The sequence below is a fragment of the Neophocaena asiaeorientalis genome, unplaced genomic scaffold (assembly GCF_003031525.2).
Source record: "Neophocaena asiaeorientalis asiaeorientalis breed wild unplaced genomic scaffold, Neophocaena_asiaeorientalis_V1.1 scaffold179, whole genome shotgun sequence".
NCBI lineage: Eukaryota > Metazoa > Chordata > Mammalia > Artiodactyla > Phocoenidae > Neophocaena > Neophocaena asiaeorientalis.
The window spans coordinates 88,107-94,063 of record NW_020172775.1 but is presented as its reverse complement, the minus strand read 5'-3'; the positions used below and the strand labels follow the sequence as shown (position 1 = coordinate 94,063).

General features: G+C 42.8%; 1 non-coding gene across 1 annotated transcript; it reads left to right on the top strand.

The window, feature by feature from the left end:
- Positions 1-394: 394 nt before the first annotated feature.
- TRNAG-CCC (transfer RNA glycine (anticodon CCC)) lies at positions 395-467 on the top strand. Its single transcript has one exon. It is a non-coding gene; the product is annotated as a tRNA-Gly (tRNA).
- The last annotated feature ends 5,490 nt before the right edge of the window (positions 468-5,957 follow it).

Here is a 5,957-nt window from a genome sequence, read left to right as displayed (position 1 = left end):
CAAATGCATATCAAGACACAACATTTCCATTACGCTAGCAAGTTCTTTCATATCCCTTGCCTCAACCTGATAAAAGGCATCTACAAAAACCTATAGGTAATATCACACTCAATAGTAAAAAACAGAATGCTTTACCCCTAAGATGAGAACAAGACAAGGATGTCTGATCTCACCACTTCTATTCAACATTGTAATGGAGGTTCTAGCTAAGGCAATTGGCAAGAAAATGGAATAAAAGGAATCCGTATTGGAATGGAAGAAGTAAAATCTGTTATTTACAGATTAAATGATCTTCAATGTAAAAAATCTGATGGAATCAAAAAAGAAAAAAAAACTATTAGGACTAGCAAGTGAGTATAGCAGGATTGCACAATACAAGATCAATATTCAAAAATCCCTGGTGGTCCAGTGGTTAAGACTCTGCACCCCCAATGCAGGGGGCCCAGGTTCGATCCCTGGTCAGGGAAGTAGATCCTGCATGCTGCAACTAACATAGCCCGCATGCCGCAACTAGAGATCTGGCACGTGGCAACGAAGATCCCGCATGCCACAACTAAGACCCAGTGCAGCCAAATAAGTAAATAAATAAATTTTTTTTTTTTTTAAATTGCAGGGAGCTCCCTGGTGGTGTAGTGGTTAGGGTTCAGCACTGTCACTGCCATGGCCTGTGTTTTGCTATAAAAAGAGGAACATTTTCAGTGTTATTGGCCACAGTAACTTCTTCTTCTTGTTGTTGTTAATGATGTTCTTCTAGAGATTTTATGTGAGAATAATTTCCTTAGGTAAATATCCAGTTATTTTGGAAAGATCTTTTTCCATTTTGTTTTTGTTGTTTTTTAGACAGTTGAAATAACAAAAATCCTAAGTACTCAAAAAAATTAATTGCAGAGAGTTCCCTTGTGGTCTAGTGGTTAGGATTTTGTGCTTTCACTGCCGTGGCCTGGGTTCTAATCCCTGGTGGGGGAACTGGGATTCCTCAAGCTGTGCATGCAGTGGAAGCATGGAGTCCTGTCTTTTACTTTGTTTATGGTGTCTTTTGAAGAAAAGAAGGATTTTAAAAAGTGTCTTTTTTCTTTCATTGTTTGTGTTTTATGTCTTCAGTTCAAAATCCCAACTACGTTTGGGTCCTAAAAATAGTATCTTGTATTTTCTCCTAAAAGACTTTCTAATCAGCTTAATTGCAATGTAATTGACACATAATAAAACTGCACATGGACTTCCCTGGTGGTGCAGTGGTTAAGAATCTACCTGCCAATTCAGGGGACACGGGCTCAATCCCTGGTCCTAGAAGATCCCACATGCTGTGGAGCAACTAAGCCCATGCGCCACAACTACTGAGCCTGTGCTCGAGAGCCTGTGAGCCACAACTACTGAGCTCATGCGCTCTGGGGCGTGTGTGCCGCAAATACTGAGCCTGCGTGCCACAACTACTGAAGCCCTTGTGCCTAGAGCCTGTGCTCCGCAACAAGAGAAGCCACCACAATGAGAAACCCGCGCACCGCAATGAAGACTATCCCCTGCTCACTGCAACTAGAGGAAGCCCGAGCGCAGCAACGAAGACGCAACGCAGCCAAAAAAATAAATAAAAATAAACTGCACGTATTTAAAGTGTACAATTTCATAAATTTTGACCTTTTTAAAAAATATTTTATTTGTGGCTGCATCGTGTCTTAGTTGCAGCACGCGGGATCTTCACTGCGGCATGCAGGATCCTTCGCTGGGGTGCGCGGGCTTCTCTCTCTAGTTGAGGCACACAGGCTTAGTTGCCCTGCAGCACGTGGGATCTTAGTTCCCTGACCAGGGGTCGAACCTGCGTCCCCTGCATTGGAAGGCAGATTCTTTACCACTGGACCACCAGGGAAGTCCACTTGACTTTTTTTTTTCCCCTTGACTTTTTTTTTTAAAATTATTTTTCTTTTGGCCACGCCATGCGGCTTGTGGGATCTTAGTTCCCCTATCAGGGATTGAACCCGTGCCCCCTGCAATGGAAGTGCTGAGTCTTAACCACTGGACCTCCAGGGAAGTTCCAATTTTGACGTTTAAATCTGTAAAACCATCACCACAATCAAGAAAATGAATATGACCATCACCCCCGCACGTTTCTTCATGCCCCTTGAAGTCCCTCCTCCTACCTCTCCACATCCTTCCCCATTCCTCTGTTCCCAAATGACCACAGGTCTGCTTTCGGTTACTATAGATTAGCTTGAATTTTCTAGACTTGTATATAAATGGAATGATATGTTGCATACTCTTTTTTTTTGGGAGGGGGAACTGGCTTCTTTTACTTAGCGTAATTATTTTGATATCCATCCATGTTGTTGCATGTATCAATAGGTCATTCCATTTTACTGCTGACTAGTATTCCATTTTATGGATCTACCACAATTTGTTTATCCAGTCATTTGTTGGTGGACATTTGGGTTGTTTCCAGTTTGGGGCTATTACAAATAAAGCTGCTATGAACACTAGTATAGTGTACAAGTCTTTGTATGGACATATATTTCCTTTTGGATAAATAGGATTAAAACATCTGGATCATACAGTAGGTGTAAGTTCAGCATTTGAAGAAACTGTCATTTTGTTTTTCAAAGTGGTTATACCATTTTACATTCCCATCAGCAAAGTATGAGAGTTCCAGTTCCTCCACATCCCCATCAATATTTGGTATAGTCAGTCTTTTTGATTTTTGCAACTCCAGTAGATGTGTATTGGATTCTCGTTGTGTTTTTGTTTTGTTTTGTTTTGTTTTGTTTTGCGGTACGTGGGCCTCTCACTGTTGTGGCCTCTCCCGTTTATGGAGCACAGGCTCTGGACGCGCAGGCTCAGCGGCCATGGCTCACGGGCCTAGCCGCTCCGCGGCATGTGGGATCTTCCCGGACCGGGGCACGAACCCATGTCCCCTGCATTGGCAGGCGGACTCTCAACCACTGCGCCACCAGGGAAGCCCTGTTTTTTTTAAAATAAATTTATTTATTTAATTTATTTATTTTTGGCTGTGTTGGGTCTTTGTTGCTGCGCGTGGGCTTTCTCTAGTTTTGGTGAGCAAGGGCTACTCTTCATTGCGGTACTTCATTGCGGGCTTCTCATTGCAGTGGCTACTCTTGTTGCAGAGCAGGGGCTCTAGGTGCGCGGGCTTCAGTAGTTGTGGCACGCAGGCTCAGTAGTTGTGGCTCACGGGCTCTAGAGCGCAGGCTCAGTAGCTGTGGTGCATGGGCTTAGTTGCTCTGTGGCATGTAGGATTTTCCCAGACCAGGGATTGAACCTGTGTCCCCTGCATTCTTAACCACTGTGCCACCAGGGAAGCCACTGATTGTGGTTTTAATTTATATTTCTCTAATTACTATTGATGTTGAGCATCTTTTCAAGTACTTGTTTGTCATTTGCCCATCTTCTTTCATGAAAATATTTTACCCTTTTTTCAAAAATTGGGTTCTAATTGTTGATCCACTTTAATTTTTGTACACGGTGTGAGTTAAGGATCAAAGTTCTTTTTTTAAAAATTGTTGCAAAGGCTATCCTTTTCCCACTGTGTTGCCTTCTGTGCCATTGTAAAAAATCAGTTATCCATAGATGTATGGGCTTATTTCTGAACTATATATTCTGTTTCATTGATGTATCTGTTTATACCAATACCATGCTGTTTCGATTATGTACTTTATAATAATTTTTGAGCTCAGATAGTGCTAACTCTCCAATTTTCTTCATTTCTGAGTTGTTTTTATTATTCTAGGTCTTTGCATTTTCATATGATTCCATGTCTACAAAAACTGCTGGGATTTTGATTGGAAGTGCATTGAATCTATATGTTTGAAGATAATTGACATCCTAACAATATTGAGTCCTCTAACATATGAACAAGTATATTTCTCTATTTGTTTAGGTCTTCTTTAATTTATGTCAGCAATATTTTGTTTTCAATGTATGAATTCTTCACATCTTTTGTCACATTTATCCCTAAGTATTTCATAGTTTTTGATGTTGTGGTAAATGGTATTTTTACTATTTTCAATTTCCAGTTGTTCATTAGAAGCATATAAAAATGCAATTGTTGGGACTCCCCTGGCTGTCAAGTGGTTAAGACTTTGCATTGCAGTGCAGGGGGGTGCAGGTTCGATCCCTGGTTACAGAGCTAAGATCCCACATGCCTCATGGCCAAAAAACCAAAACATAAAACAGAAGCAATACTGTAACAAATTCAATAAAGACTTTTAAAAAATGGTCCACGTCAAAAAAATAGTGCAAAAATAATAATAATGCAGTTTTAAAATAATGCATTAGGACTCCATGCTTCCACTGCAGGGGGCCGGGTTCGATTCCCTAGTTGGGGAACTAAGATGCCACATGCCACATGGAAAAAAAAAAACAACACTGAAAGGATAAATCTTTCCTTATATATGGAGCAAAAAATGCAAGTTGCAGATGAAATCTTATGCATTTATATGAATGCAAAACGTGCTTTGTATTGCTTTCGAATACAGGCATGTAAAGTTTCAGGAAATGTATGGAGTGATCCACATCTCATTCAGGATAGTGGCTGCCTCTGGAGGAAGGGGGGTTTCTATTGGCGAGGGAAACACAGGTGTTTCAGCCTGTAGGTTGATTTTTTTTTTTTTTTTCAGCGTAGGAGTGTGTTCACAGGGTTTCATTGAATCTCTGACGAGTTTACTATATTTTACATGTTTTTCTTAAAAGAAAAACGAGCAGATGTCTAACGTTAAATTCCAGAGATGTGAGAATTTGGATGCTGAATGGTGAACTGGTGGCAAAGAAAAGCTGTGGAAGGGGGAGCTTCTGCATGGTCACCAGCAGTAGAGAAGCATCTTGACGTCCTTCTGGGGGGACTCAGGATCCCATAGTGTTGACCTTAGTGACTCTTGGACTCTTAGCTGGAGAAGATGAGTTAATCCTAGGATTTGAGAGCATAAGGTAACTTCAAGTCTACCTGACTTGTGCTAGTTATGATACTATTGGCGACCCTACAACCCAGTTCATAAAATACCCTACTTGTTCCAAGTAATGTATCCTGGACTCCTCCTCCCTTTACCTTAAAAAAAAGAAAAAAATTAAGTTTTATTTATTTATTTTTGGCTGCATTGGGTCTTCCTTGCTGCGTGCCGGCTTTCTCTAGTTGTGGCCAGTGCGGGCTACTCTTCATTGTGGCGTGCAGACTTCTCATTGCGGTGGCTTCTCTTGTTGCAGAGCATGGGCTCTAGGTGCGCGGGCTTCAGTAGTTGTGGCTCATGGGCTCTAGAGCGCAGGCTCAGTAGTTGTGGCACACGGGCTTAGTTGCTCTGCAGCATGTGGGATCTTCCCAGACCAGGGCTCGAACCTGTGTCCCCTGCATTGGCAGGTGGATTCTTAACCACTGAGCCACCAGGGAAGCCCCCCCCTTTGCCTTTTATTCTTATCTGGTTATGAGGAAATGGAACCAGCTGAAGCCCTTCACGTGGCATGGGGTGACCACATTTTGGGCACCTCTCAGAGGAAGGGCATGTCCACAGACAACCTAGATTCTCCTACTGCTCTGGTCTCTCCCCACTCAGAAACCTCAGTAACAGCTCAGACGTAGCCCAGACTTCCATAATGTGGCATCCAAGATGGCTGTTCGCCCCAGCGTTTGCCACCTCATGACAGAGAGAACAAGGTAGCATCCAACAAGCTGGGGTGCCTGAAGTAGGAGAGGGCCTGGGTATGAGGGAAGCAGTATCATCACACACCTGTAACCCACTCCCCACCAGGCCTTGGTGAACTGGTCTGCGTTGAGAGGCCTCCTCCATGCCCTTCCTTGTTCTGGGTATTACAGACTGGACTGCAGCCCATGATGCACAACCTTTAACCTACTGCCTGTTGGTGCTACCTTTTGAACGCTAACATTTCCACAATCTGACCACGGATCACCACCCACGTTGATTACTGCATTGGTACAAAGGTCACTCTGGTCCTTCCCTCACCCTCTT